General features: G+C 45.1%; 1 long non-coding RNA gene across 1 annotated transcript; it reads right to left on the bottom strand.

Annotated features, from left to right (window-relative positions):
- Nucleotides 1–3,514: 3,514 nt before the first annotated feature.
- Nucleotides 3,515–10,994, bottom strand: LOC145360512 (uncharacterized). The gene is made up of 3 exons (XR_013889729.1): nt 10,713–10,994; nt 5,467–5,517; nt 3,515–3,699 (listed from the first exon to the last, which is right to left on the bottom strand). It is a non-coding gene; the product is annotated as an uncharacterized LOC145360512 (long non-coding RNA).
- Nucleotides 10,995–15,431: the final 4,437 nt, after the last annotated feature.

Raw genomic sequence — 15,431 nt, 5'->3', positions numbered from 1 at the left:
TAACAAAAAGAATTAGCATAACTTTTACCAGTTACAAGACTTAAACATGATGCAGTATGCTGGCTATCTCTGTTGTTCCAGTTTAAAGCAATAACCCACAGACATACACTTTTTTACCATTAGTTAGCTGATGTGATGTGTATTTCTTTACACTTCTGGACAGAGATCCCAACAGCAGTTTTCAGAGAAGACTATATCCTCAAAACAGCAAAACCTCAGAGAGGTAAACTTACTCTTTGGCAGCTTCCAGTCTCCAGACTTCAGAATGGGGAAAGAGGAGAGACACTGCTCTATCTCGACTCACAAGCAGCCTCCAACCTTGAATATTTTATGTAAGCCCAGCTTCCCTGTCACATGACCATATCTACCAATCATCCCAATTGAGCCCCACTCTGCAAAGTCCCAGGGGAAAACAACAGAATAGCATTAGTTTAGATTAGAAACAACATGCCAGCCATTAGAAACAATGATGTTGTTGCAGCAACAATACAGGAGGCTGGTGAACAAAAAGGCTCCGACAAGATGCCAAGGACTGCTAGAAACATCCCACAGGGAAACATGATTAAAATACATTTCTAAAAGGCACAGTACCATCACACCAGCAGGCACTAAAATAATCAGGCATAGGCCATCACCAGATTTGGGGATCCTGGGGGCAGATGTCCTGCTTTCCCTCTCCCTCCCTCCCCACCCCCCCAACTCAGAGTAATAGAGGTTTATAACATGGAAACAGGCCCTTCAGCCCAAATTGTCCATGTGCCCTTTTTTTAAAACCCCTAAGCTAATCCCAATTGCCCGCATTTGGCCCATATCCCTCTACACCCATCGTACCCATGTAACTATCTAAATGCTTTTTAAAAGATAAAATTGTACCGTCCTCTACTGCTACCTCTGGCAGCTTGTTCCAGACACTCACCACCCTCGGTGTGAAAAAATTGCTCCTCTGGCCACTTTTGTATCTCTCCCCTCTCACCTTAAATCTATGCCCTCTACTTTTGGGAAAAGATATTGACTATCTACCTTGTCTATGACCCTCATTATTTTATAGACCTCAATAAGATCGCCCCTCAACCTCCTATGCCCCAAAAGAAAAAGGCCCGGTCTATTCAGCCTCTCCTTATAACTCAATCCATCAAGTCCCGGTAATATCCTAGTAAATATTTTCTGCACGCTTTATAGTTTAATAATATCTTTTCTATAGTAGGGTGACCAGAATTGTAGACTGGTAAGACCACATTTGGAATACAATGTCTTGTACAACTTCAACAAGATGTCTCAACTCCTGTATTCAACTTTCTGACTGATGAAACTAAGCATGCTGAATGCCTCCTTCACCACTCTGTCCACTTGTGACTCCATTTTCAAGGAGCTAGGCAGTGGACAGTGAAGAAGGTTATTTAGGATTGCAACAGGATTTTGATCAGTGAGCCAATGAATGGCAGATGGAGTTTATTTTAGATGAATGCAAGGTGATGCATTTTGGTAGGTTGAACCAGGCCAGGACTTAGTTAATGGTAGGGTGTTGGGCAACGTTATAGAACAAAGAGATCAAAGGTACTAGTTCATAGCTCCTTGAAAATGGAGTTACAGGTGGACAGAGTGGTGAAGAAGGCATTCGGTATGCTTGGTTTCATTTATCATAACAGGAGTTAGGATATGTTGAAGTTGAAGATATTGGTAAGGCCATACTTGGAACACTGTATATTCTGGTCACCTTATTAAAGAAAGGATATTATTAAACTAGAAAGCGTGTGGAAACGATTTACTAGGATGCTACCGGGACTTGATGGTTTGAGTTACAAGGAGAGGCTGAATAGACTGGGACTTTTTTCTTTGGAGCATAGGAGGCTGAGGGGTGATTTTATAAAATAATGAGGGGCATTGATCAGCTAGATAGTTAACATCCTTTCCCAAACATAGGGGAGTCTAAAACTAGAGGGTATAGGTTTAAAGTGAAAAGGGTCCAGAGGATCAATTTTTTTCACACAGAAGGTGATGAGTTGCCAGAGGTAGTAGTAGAGGTGGTTCAGTTCTGTCTTTTAAAAAGTGTTTAGCCAGTTACATGGGTACAATTGGGATAGAGAAATATGGACCAAATGTTGGGACTAGGGATTCAGTTAGTAGTTAAAAAAAGGGTGGCATGGACAAGTTAAGCAGAAGGCCTGTTTCCATGCTGTAAACCTCTATTGACTCTGAATGCTAACATCACATTTGCCCTTTGTTGTAGCTTCAGCAAGTTGGCATTTCAGTGTATGTGGTACTACACCTGGCGTGGTCTCCTACACTTCTCATTGAGCCAGGGTTCAGTTCCTACTGCAGTAATAATGCTAGCGTGTGGGATATAATGGACCATGAGAGTACACACTGTGGTTGTGTCCAGTTCTGCTATTGCTGCCTCACCACCTCTTAGATGCCCAGATATGAGTTGTCAGAGGTCTTGAGATACTATTTCATTCAGCGCAGTGGTAGCACCTAACAACATGATAGAGGGGTACTCAATGTGAAGATGGGAATCTATCTTCACACGGACTGTCTGGTAGACACTAGTATCTATACTGCCACTGACAAATGCCTCTGTGTCAGGTAGACTGTAAGGGCTAGATCATGTAAACTTTTCCCTCTTGTTGGTTCCCTCATTGCCCTCTACAGATCCACCCTGGAAGCTATGTCCTTCAGAACTTGGCCACTTTAGTCAAGTAGTTGGTGATGGACAGTGAAATCTCCACCCAGAGTAAATTCTGTATCCTTGCCACAAGCATGAACATTCACACAAAACCACATGCATGCATACACATATGACTCCCTACACACTCGTGCATTCCCACACAAATGCACATGACCTCACCACCATCACTACCCACGCCGCCGCCCCCCCCCCCACCCCCAAAAAAAACCACACATGCAAAACCACATATTAACAAGCAGGGCAGCAAGGTGGACAGTGGTTAGCATTCACAGCGTCAGGGACCGAGGTTCGATTCCTGGCTTGGGTCACTGGAAGGAATTTGCACATTCTCCCCATCTCTGCATGGGTTTCCTCTGGGTGCTCCAGTTTCCTCCCACAGTCTGAAAGACATGCTGGTTAGGTCATTGGCCATGCTAAATGCTCTTGTGACATGAATAAATAAACTTTAAACATACACACCCCCCCAAATGTGTAGACGTATACATACATGTGCAAACATACATACAGATTCCTGCGCACACATGGACCGACATCCACCATCTGCAGACCTATACACACACACACACACATATATGAGCTGGTGCACATTCTATATATACACATGCAGGCATACTATATATATATATATATATTTACATACACGTACATGCACACTCCCACACAGACACACACAAACACTCACAGACTCACACATATGATGGTGATGGTGTTGAAGGGGGCAATCACAGAGAAGTGAAAAAGTGGAAAAAAAAATCAGGAGAAATTGCTTTGAAATGTTAAGGTCAAATTAAACATTCTTAAAATCTGAACAAAAAAGGTGAATGCCAGTTATTCTATTGGGATATTTTATTCAGTTAAATGGAGTCATTCCTTTACAAATATGAGCTGTAGTTTGGCTGCGATCCTTTGCTATTGCTGCGTGCTGTCGTTGTTGAGACCAGGCACATTTTTGGCCACTTGTTGAACCAATTTACCACCTTCCTTCTTCGCAAAGGCAGCACCTTGATCAACAGCTGGAAGAATACAAGCTTACCATGAACAACATTATAAAATCACAGAATCCCTACAGTGCAGGAGGCCATTTGGCCCATCAAGTCTGTACCGACCACAATCCCACCCAGGCCCTATCTCCATAGCCCCATGCATTTACCCTGCTCATCCCCTTGACATTAAGGATCAATTTAGCATGGCTAATCCACCTAACCCACACAGCTTTGGTGTGTGGGAGGAAACACACGCAGACACAGGGAGAATGTACAAACAAACTCCACACAGGCAGTGACCCAAGCCAGAATTGAACCTGGGTCCCTGGCGCTGTGAGGCAACAGTGCTAACCACTGTGCCACCCAGTCTGATACATATGAATGCTACAATATGTACATTATTGCCTTTGCTACTGAGCAAAGTGATTGGAGCGGAGGGGAGGGAGTGGGGCTTTCCAGCCCTTCCTGTCAGTGGGCTCTTCTGGTCCCACCAGAGGTGACCCGCTGCCCCCGCCCATGGCGGGTTCCCTCGTGGTGGGATGGATGAGCCACGCAAAACAGCAATGACCCTGACAGGACCAGAAGATTTTGTCAAAGGCCAATGGCGAGGTTTCTCCGTGACTGGGAAATAGACCATTGCGGGGTGGGGTGGGAAAAGCCACTTTTCAGGAAAGATTTTCAGGGATGAGAAGGGCGGGCAGGAAGAACAGTCGACAGAACTTGGCGTGAAAAACAAAACGGAACAGGTTCCACAGTGTGACGCTGCTGGTATCGAATATAAGATTCGAGAGGTAGCATTGGAGTTGTGCAGAGCATTGGTTAGGCCACAGCTGTGTGCAGTTCCGGTCACCTCACTATAGGAAGGATGTGTTTGCACTGGAGAGGGTGCAGGGGAGATTCACCAGGATGCTGCCTGGGCTGGAGCATTGAGCAACAAGGAGAGTCTGGATAGGCTTTGGTTGGTTTCTCTAGAGCAGAGAAGGCTGAGGGGGGACATGATGGAGGTGTGTAAAATTCTGAGGGATATGGACAGAGTGAGTAGGGAGCAGCTGGACCCCTTGGTTGGAGAGTCAATCATGAAGGGGCATAAGACTTAGGGTGAGAGGCAGGAAATTCAGAGGGGATTTAAGAAAACACTTCTTCACTCAGAGGGTGGTGGGAATCTGGAATTCACTGCCTGGGAAGGTAGTGGAGGCTGGAATCCTTACAACAATTGAAAAATGTTCAGCTGACCCCTTGACACATAACATTCAGGTATATGGGACAAGTGCAGGAAAATGGGAGTGGCGGCTTTTAGTGGTAGATATTGTCAGTGCAGACTCAATGGGCCGAAGGAACTGTTTTAATTTATTCATGGGACATGGGCGTGGCTAACTGGCCAGCATTTATTGCCCATCCCTAGTTATTCAAGGTCATTTGAGAGTCAACCATATTTGCTGTGGCTCTGGAGTCACATGTAGGCCATGAGGAGATTTTGTCCAAAGGGTGATGGGGGGGTCCAGAAAGGTGGTAAAGGAAGATACCCTCAAGACTGTTAGAAAATTATTCAGATATGTGCTTAAAGTGCCGTAACCAACAAGATTACAAATCAAATACTGGACAGTGGGATGAGGCTGGATTGGTCTTTTTCAGGCAGTGTGGACAATAAATGGCCTCCTGCTGTGCTGTAAGTCCTTTCAATGTTTCTAAGATGGTGCTGCAAGTTGGGAGACGTGGAGGAGATTGGACAAAGATTTTTCCCTCGCTTCCATTAAACCAAGTGTTAGAGAGAAAAAAGGAAGAAAGGTTAGACTGTACCTTTATTTACAACCTGCTGCACTTGACTGGCACCCTTTTGTGCTGTATTTGCTGGGGACAGAATGAAGACATTTAGCATTGCAGGTAAAGAAGACAGATGATTTTGACACAACATGCCCCACACCCCTCGCTGCAACACACTGATATGCCCCACATGCCTCGCTGCAACACTCTGATTATACCCTACACACTCCTCACTGCAACACTCTGATTATACCCTACACACTCCTCACTGCAACACTCTGATTATACCCTACACACTCCTCACTGCAACACTCTGATTATACCCTACACACTCCTCACTGCAACACTCTGATTATACCCTACACACTCCTCACTGCAACACTCTGATTATACCCTACACACTCCTCACTGCAACACTCTGATTATACCCTACACACTCCTCACTGCAACACTCTGATTATACCCTACACACTCCTCACTGCAACACTCTGATTATACCCTACACACTCCTCACTGCAACACTCTGATTATACCCTACACACTCCTCACTGCAACACTCTGATTATACCCTACACACTCCTCACTGCAACACTCTGATTATACCCTACACACTCCTCACTGCAACACTCTGATTATACCCTACACACTCCTCACTGCAACACTCTGATTATACCCTACACACTCCTCACTGCAACACTCTGATTATACCCTACACACTCCTCACTGCAACACTCTGATTATACCCTACACACTCCTCACTGCAACACTCTGATTATACCCTACACACTCCTCACTGCAACACTCTGATTATACCCTACACACTCCTCACTGCAACACTCTGATTATACCCTACACACTCCTCACTGCAACACTCTGATTATACCCTACACACTCCTCACTGCAACACTCTGATTATACCCTACACACTCCTCACTGCAACACTCTGATTATACCCTACACACTCCTCACTGCAACACTCTGATTATACCCTACACACTCCTCACTGCAACACTCTGATTATACCCTACACACTCCTCACTGCAACACTCTGATTATACCCTACACACTCCTCACTGCAACACTCTGATTATACCCTACACACTCCTCACTGCAACACTCTGATTATACCCTACACACTCCTCACTGCAACACTCTGATTATACCCTACACACTCCTCACTGCAACACTCTGATAATACCCTACACACTCCTCACTGCAACACTCTGATAATACCCTACACACTCCTCACTGCAACACTCTGATAATACCCTACACACTCCTCACTGCAACACTCTGATAATACCCTACACACTCCTCACTGCAACACTCTGATTATACCCTACACACTCCTCACTGCAACACTCTGATAATACCCTACACACTCCTCACTGCAACACTCTGATAATACCCTACACACTCCTCACTGCAACACTCTGATAATACCCTACACACTCCTCACTGCAACACTCTGATAATACCCTACACACTCCTCACTGCAACACTCTGATTATACCCTACACACTCCTCACTGCAACACTCTGATAATACCCCACACTCCTCACTGCAACACTCTGATGTACCCCACACTCCTCACTGCAACACTCTGATATACCCCACACTCCTCACTGCAACACTCTGATATACCCCACACTCCTCACTGCAACACTCTGATATACCCCACACTCCTCACTGCAACACTCTGATATACCCCACACTCCTCACTGCAACACTCTGATATACCCCACACTCCTCACTGCAACACTCTGATATACCCCACACTCCTCACTGCAACACTCTGATATACCCCACACTCCTCACTGCAACACTCTGATATACCCCACACTCCTCACTGCAACACTCTGATATACCCCACACTCCTCACTGTAACACTCTGATATACCCCACACTCCTCACTGTAACACTCTGATATACCCCACACTCCTCACTGCAACACTCTGATATACCCCACACTCCTCACTGCAACACTCTGATATACCCCACACTCCTCACTGTAACACTCTGATATACCCCACACTCCTCACTGTAACACTCTGATATACCCTACACCCTTCAATGTAACACTCTGATATACCCTACACCCTTCAATGTAACACTCTGATATACCCCACACTCCTCACTGCAACACTCTGATATACCCCACACTCCTCACTGCAACACTCTGATATACCCCACACTCCTCACTGCAACACTCTGATATACCCCACACTCCTCACTGCAACACTCTGATATACCCTACACCCTTCAATGTAACACTCTGATATACCCCACACTCCTCAGTGCAACACTGATATACCCCACACTCCTCACTGTAACACTGATATACCCCACACTCCTCACTGTAACACTGATATACCCCACACTCCTCACTGTAACACTCTGATATACCCCACACTCCTCACTGTAACACTCTGATATACCCCACACTCCTCACTGTAACACTCTGATATACCCCACACTCCTCACTGTAACACTCTGATATACCCCACACTCCTCACTGTAACACTCTGATATACCCCACACTCCTCACTGTAACACTCTGATATACCCTACACCCTTCAATGTAACACTCTGATATACCCCACACACCTCAGTGCAACACTGACATACCCCACCCCTCACTGTATGACTGATATACCCCACACCTCTCACTGTAACACTGATATACCCTACACCCTTCAATGTAACACTCTGATATACCCCACACTCCTCACTGTAACACTCCGATTTATCCCAAATCCCTCAACTGTAACACCCTGATATACCTCTCACTGTAACGACACTCCAATATAACGTGCACCCCTCAGAGTAACACTCCAACACCCCTATCTCTAATACTCAATACAATCCGCACCCCTGTCTCTTATACTCGATATAATCCACATCCCTATCTCTAATAAATGTTATACACCACACCCATGTCTGTCTTTAGAGCACATAGATATATAGCAACAGCTTCCCTGTAGCACGCAACTCTTCATAACTCCCACACTGCAATATTCTTTGATCAGTCCATCACTAACATTCTGCTGTCGCCCACACCCCATCATTATAACATTATTTGATTCCACATGCCTCACTGTTATATCCCATATCCATAATGGAAACATATTATTATATCTCAAACTGTAACAGTCTGTTATATCCCACATGCATCAATGTAACAGGCTGATATACAGTCTTGGCAATTCATTATTCCCAAATTGTCCCACCATCTCAACAATCGGCATCACTTTCCCCTGAAGCATGTGACCAACCAGACTGGAATTAGAGTCACAGAGTCGTACAGGGCAGAAAAGGCCCTTTGGCCCATCGAGTCTGCACCAATAACTACCAGTGAAGTCACGCTAATCCCATTTTCCAGCGCTTTGTCTGATATTCTTGAATATTTAAAGTTTTTTTAAAAGGTTGTAAAGTTTTTGGTTTCCAATACCTTCCCAGGCTGTGCATTCCAGATTCCCACCACATTGAGTGAAAATCTTTCTTCTCAAATCCCTTCTGAATCTTCTGCCCTGCACCCTAAAATGTTCCCTCATGATTGACCTCTCAACCAAGGGGAACAGCTGCTTCTTACTCACCCAGTCCATACCCCTCACAATCTTATACACCTTGATCATGTTCTCCCTCAGCCTTCTCTGCTCTACAGAAAACAACCCCAGCCTAGCCAGGTCAATGTGGCCACCAGATATACAACTGATACCTCAGAAGCTTTTCTGCAACTGCAGAAACCCTGTTCAGATGAAAGCACTTCTTGCCCCAATGGAAGTTTGAGGGTGACTTGCTGGAGTTAGAATTGCTCTCCAACAGGGCATGGAACTGATTAGAGATCTTGCAATTAATCGTAGAAACCCTACAGTGCAGGAGGAGGCTATTTGACCCATCAAGTCTGCATGACAACAATCCCACCCAGACCCTATCACCAGAACTCCACAAGTTTACCCTGCTAATCCCCTTGACACAGAGGGAGATTTTACCATGGCCAATCAACCTAATCTACACATCTTTGGACAGTAAGGCTCAATCTACCATGGCCAATCCACCTAACCTATAAATCTTTGGACACTAAGGGGCAATTTAGCACGGCCAATCCACCTAACCTGCACATCTTTGGACTGTGGGAGGAAACCGGAGCATTCAGAAGAAACCAACACAAACATGGGGAGAATGTGCAGAGTCCAGTGACCCAAGGCTGGAATTGAACCCAGGTCCCTGGAGCTGTGAGGCAGCAATGCTAAGCATTGTGCCACCAAACTGTGACAACAGCTTCCAAAGCCGTCCAAGGATGAGGAGTCCAATCACTTGAGCAAAGCAATGCAAATTAAGGAGGAATGTAGCACTTTAATACAAAGAAGAAAGTTAAAATATCAGAAACTCAGAATAAAGCAAAGAGTCTAGACTTGAAACTGATCAGCAGTTGTCTCAGTTTTACCTTTTCTGGCTGTGTGACATTCCCTGATACATCTGCCATTATAATGAAGACATCTAATAACACAGACCGTGACTCCCTGTCTAACGTATATATCTGATAAATCATTTTCTATGTAATTCTCCCTTCACTCTGTTTGGGTTTCAGTATCACTGCACGGCTTTGACAAAACATGTAGAAGCCAGCAGAAACACTGGATCAGATTACCAAAATGAAACGGCATTCTGTAAAAACACTCGAGATGCTCACCTGAGTCAAAATAATCGGGAGCATCTCGCCCAATACTCTATTTTCCCATTGATTTATCACTGAGGATGTAACAGTTTCACTGAGCTGGCCACATTTAACTGATACTGGTAACCTCAACATGCTTGTCTGAGGCCAGAACTCTCCATTCACCTGACGAAGGGGCAAACGCTGAAAGCTTGTGAGTTTACTACATATAAATTGGTTGGACTTAAACCTGGTGTTGTCAGACTTCTTACTGTGTTTACCTCAGTCCAACACCGGCATCTCCACATCAAAACTCATCGTGCACCAGGAATTGTAGAATCCCTACAGTGCAGAAGCCACTTGGCTCGTTGAGCCTGCACTGACCCAGCCCCTATGCGTCTAACACCTACACATTAAACCCTAGTACCCCTGACACTAAGGGGCAATTTAGCATGACCAATCCATCTCACCCACACATTTTGTGACTATGGGAGGAAACTGAAGCACCCGGAGGAAACCCACGCAGACACAGGATCAAACCTGCATTGTTCTGGTAACAAATGCAATTATGGATCAGATGAGGTGACACTGGAGCTAGGCTTTTACTTCAGAATAACTTGATTACCTGCATTTGCCGCTTCATTTTCCACGCTGGCCATGGCCTTGTTAAACTGACCGCCAAAGTTAGCCATTCCTTTAACTCAAAGAAGGGAGATGTCAGCAGTAAGAGTAACAGCAGAGATAGCTAACAGCAGATTTGATAGTGTCAGGGTTGCACACTGAGCATTTATGTCAAGCATTAGCTCCGCCCTGGGAGTTGCAGCAGTTGCCAAGTCCTGTTGAGATACTTCTCATTACCTGGCAGAACAAGTATGCAGCGGCAAGAAGTCTGCACGGGGAGGGCAGGAGCTGAACAGAAAGTGAGCGAATTTAAATGTGTCAAGCCTTAAGGCTAGGGAGCAGCAAAACAGAGGCTGCCAAAGTTAGTTTGGAAGGTGTTGTGGGAAAATCACCATGCGGAATCAGATTTAAAGATTCAACATGCAGTTTATCAGACAAAGCTTTGGGAGAAGCGCTGGGCTCTCCGCAGTGCACGTGGTCACCTTTTCAACTTTAAAATGGCAGTTGAGCACCTTTTATACATGTTCAAATAATGGACAAGTATGGGCATCAGCCATTAGCACACCATTATACATAGAGTAGATACATTTATGCCCCCCATCAATGACTGATCTCGTTACCAAAACTCATTGTTTTGGTTCTGCTTTATCTCAAGCTAAGGTGCCTCAAGGTCTGGTTTATTTCCTGCAGTAATTTAGACACAATCAGGATTTAACTCATCTGTGCCCAAGTCAGCACATCTTAATGTCTTAAAGATGTCTAAAAGGAGTGAGGTGTTTTTACACTAATTCCAGCCACAGGAGCAGTCCTACCTGGCATGCCTTCAACTTGAGCAGAAACTTGGGTGGCACAGTAGTTAGCACTACTGCCTTACAGCACCTGGGACCCGGGTCCAATTCCAGCCTTGGGTCACTGTCTGTGTGGAGTTTGCACGTTCTCCCCATTTCTGCAGTGGGTTTCCACCAGACGCTCCGGTTTCCTTCCACAGTCCAAAGATGTGTGGGTTACATGAATCGACCATGCTAAATTGACCGTTAGTGTCCAAAAATGCATATATAGGTTAAAGGGATTAGCAGGGTAAAATGTGTGGTTATGGAGATAGGGTCTGCACAAGAGTGGGTGCAGACTCGATGAGCTGAATGGCCTCCTTCTGCACTGTAAGATTCTATGATTCTATGAATAAAAATGTAACTAAGTGTACCTCTCAAAGGGTTAAAAAATCCCAGAATAGCAGAGCTGAGAAATGTAGATTAAGGCCGGAATTTTCCTGCCTGCCACGGGAATCAGACTGCACGAGGGATGGACCATGGAAAGGTCCATTGACCTCGGGTGGGAGTATCCATTTTGGGATGAGTGAGGCCAGAAAAATCCGGCCCTAAAATTCAAACCAGGAATCGGAATCAGCCTGTTTCAGCCAATAAAAATTAGTTTCAAGATTCCGGTGAGCCTCCACCTTTAGTCAGGATATTTCTATCTCTGGGAAGCATGGGGGGGCTCCTGGTGACTGCCCAGAGCTCTCTGTACTCTTACAATCCAGAAGTAGAGAGGTGAGGCATCAAACTTCTTCCTCAATCAGGTGATTGAGGTCGACTCTCAGACAACACTGCATGGACTCCCATAGAATCCCTACAGTGCAGGAGGCCGCCATTTGGCCCATTGAGTCTGCACCAGACCTCTGAAAGAGCTCTCAACCTAGTCTCAGCCCCCTGTCCTATCCCTTTATCCCAGCCTTCAGGAGAACAGTGACCACGACACCACACAACCCTGCCACAACAACCTCTGCAAGACATGCCAGATCATTGACATGGATGCCATCATTTCACATGAGAACACCATCCACCAGGTACACGGTACACACTCTTGCAACTCGGCCAACGTTGTCTACCTGATACCTTGCAGGAAAGGATGTCCCGAGGCTTGGTACACTGGAGAGATCTTGCAGACACTTCGACAACGGATGAATGAACACTGCTCGACAATTACTAGGCAAGACTGTTCTCTTCCTGTTGGTGAACACTTCGATGGTCACGGGCATTCGGCTTCTGATCTTTAGGTAAATGTTCTCCAACGCAGCCTTCACAACAGAGTCGCTGAGCAGAAACTGATAACCAAGTTCCGCACACATGGGGACGGCCTCAGCCGGGATCTTGGATTCATGTCACACTATCTATAACCCCCATGACTTGCCTGGGCTTCCAACATCTCACTTACTGTCCTATCTGGAGACAATACACATCTCTCTAACCTATGCTTAATGCTATCTCCACTCACATTGCCTGCACCTTTAAGCCTTGAATAGCTGTAAAGACTCGCATTCTAATCAGTATTCTGTAAACTGAGTGTGTGCCTTTATATGACCTGTTTGTGATCAGAACTCCCCACTCACCTGATGAAGGGGCAGTGCTCTGAAAGCTAGTGGTGTTTGTTACCAAATAAACCTGTTGGACTTTAACCTGGTGTTGAGAGAGTTCTTACTGAAACCCACAGCCAGAGTGCCGCCAACTGAACCAAGCTGAACACAAGGTAAGTTTTGGGTAAAGCCTGAGTTGGGTTCTATGATAAGAGGAGAAATCATTCAAATTCTTGGTAACAAGTTCTACAAAGGAACAGGTTCTTTTACTTCAATGACCTCCCAAAGTGAGACAGTAAAAAAAGACCCACGGTGCATAGTTACTGTTCTGGAGTAAAAATGGAAAGTTCCCAACAGGTCAGGCAGCATCAGCGGAGAAAGAGTTAACAGCTGAAATTTTACCACCCTGCCCACTGCAGGAATTGGAGCGGGCAAGGGGTGGACAATGGGAAGTTCTGTTGACCTTGGGCAGGATTTTATGGTTTTGGGATGAGCGAGTCTGTAAAGTCCCGCCCAACGTCTTGGAGCTGCAAGTTTTTCCAGACAGTTTTTAACCGTGGGATAGAGCCGAGGAAACGCGAGGTGGGTGTGAAGGAAGAACAAAAGGATGATTGGGTGGAGGGAAGATGAAATTAAATGACAAAGATGTCACTGGTACTGGGAACAGAATGTCAGGAGAAAAGAGATGTAAGAGAAGGTGAAAATGGTTACACACAAGAGTAGGGAAGAGGAGGCTTGGAAAATATGACCAGGAGGAGATGGTCTCCATTGTTTGGGAATGTACTTAGACCCCAGCGCTGGGCAAAAGCCTGATGGCCACATACCAATAAGGGATCTGTTTTACTGGTGTCAGTTATAGAACATGTCACTTAAGGAAGTCTTCATAGTCTTCTGTATGTTAATAGCAAGTCTCTATTAGCCATTTGTAACTATATAGTAAACAATACAAGCAAGGTGCTATCCCCATCTCTAGATCTTAACAAGTCATTCGCCAACATCACATTGAATGAATAAAACAATGACCCATAACTAGGGTCAAAGGATGTAGGCATCGCTGGTTAGGCCAGCATTCATTGCCCATCTCTAATTACCCTTGAGAAAGTGGTTGTGAAATGCCTTCTTGAACTGCTGCTGTCCACATGACATAGATATACCCACAGTGCTGTAGGATAAAAGTTTTAAAGCTTAAAGTTTACTCATTATTGTCACAAGTAGGCTTACATCAATACTGCAAAGAAGTTACTGTGAAGGAACAGCAATATATTTCCATGTCAAGATGCCGAATGGCTTGGAGGGGAACCTCCAGGTGGTTGTGTTCCTATGTGTCAATTGCTCTTGTCTTTCTAGATGGAAGTGGTCGTGGGTTTGGAAGGTAAATTGCTGCAGTGCACCTTGTAGATGGCACACACTACTGCCACAGTGTGACAGTGGTGGAGAGAAGTTGTTGTTTGTGGATGTGGTGCCAATCAAGCTGGCTGCTTTGTCCTGGTTGGTGTCGAGCTTCCTTCCTGATTGTAGTTGGAGCTGCACCCATCCAGACAAGTGGAGTATATTCCACCACACTCCTGACTTGTGCCTACAGATGGTGAACAGGTTTTGAGGAGTCAGGAAGTGAGTTACTTGCTGCAGGATTCCCAGCCTCTGATCTGCTCTTGCAGCCACTGCTTTCTTACTGTACTCAGTCCCCATTAACCCTGTATATGCCAGACCGTTATACTACAGGATCAGACTTTGGAATTGGCGTTTTCAAAAGAGCATGTGTGGGTGAAGCTTTTACACGTCTAGAATTTCCAACATCTCACTAAAACAATACAATTTCTTTCTTATGCAGCAACATTAAATGAATTGAAACTTTTACTACCTGCTGTGGTGCTATGACATAAATCATAAAAGATTCCTTGGTGTGCCCTCCATTAGCTTACCTCAACCGGACAACGTGAGCTAGGTTCAGGTGAAAATTCATCAAAGGTTCTTGAGTGTTATCCATTAACACATGCTAACAAAGAGTCTGTTTAACTGTAGGGCAAAAATAGGTTAGAGATTGGATGAGTTATTCATTGGCTTGGAGATTAATGGTGAGGTCTTAGTGACACCCATAAACTTCCACCATAGCATGAACAAGCATCTTCAGGACAACAGATAATACTTCTTTCTGCACTACAGCAGATCACCATGGCCTCCATCTCGAAGGGCCTCTTTTCGTAAAACTTAAGAACATAAGAACTAGGAGCAGGAGTAGGCCATCTAGCCCCTTAAGCCTGCTCCATTCAAAGATCTTTTAGTGGACTCAGCTCCACTTACCCACCTGCTCACCATAACTCTTAATTCTTTTACTGTTCAAAAAAATGTATCTATCCTTGTCTTAAAAACATT

This window comes from Carcharhinus amblyrhynchos, chromosome 31, assembly GCF_965287045.1.
Source record: "Carcharhinus amblyrhynchos chromosome 31, sCarAmb.v2.hapA, whole genome shotgun sequence".
In the NCBI taxonomy this organism is placed as follows: Eukaryota; Metazoa; Chordata; class Chondrichthyes; order Carcharhiniformes; family Carcharhinidae; genus Carcharhinus; species Carcharhinus amblyrhynchos.
This window is presented reverse-complemented; position numbering and strand designations above follow the sequence as displayed.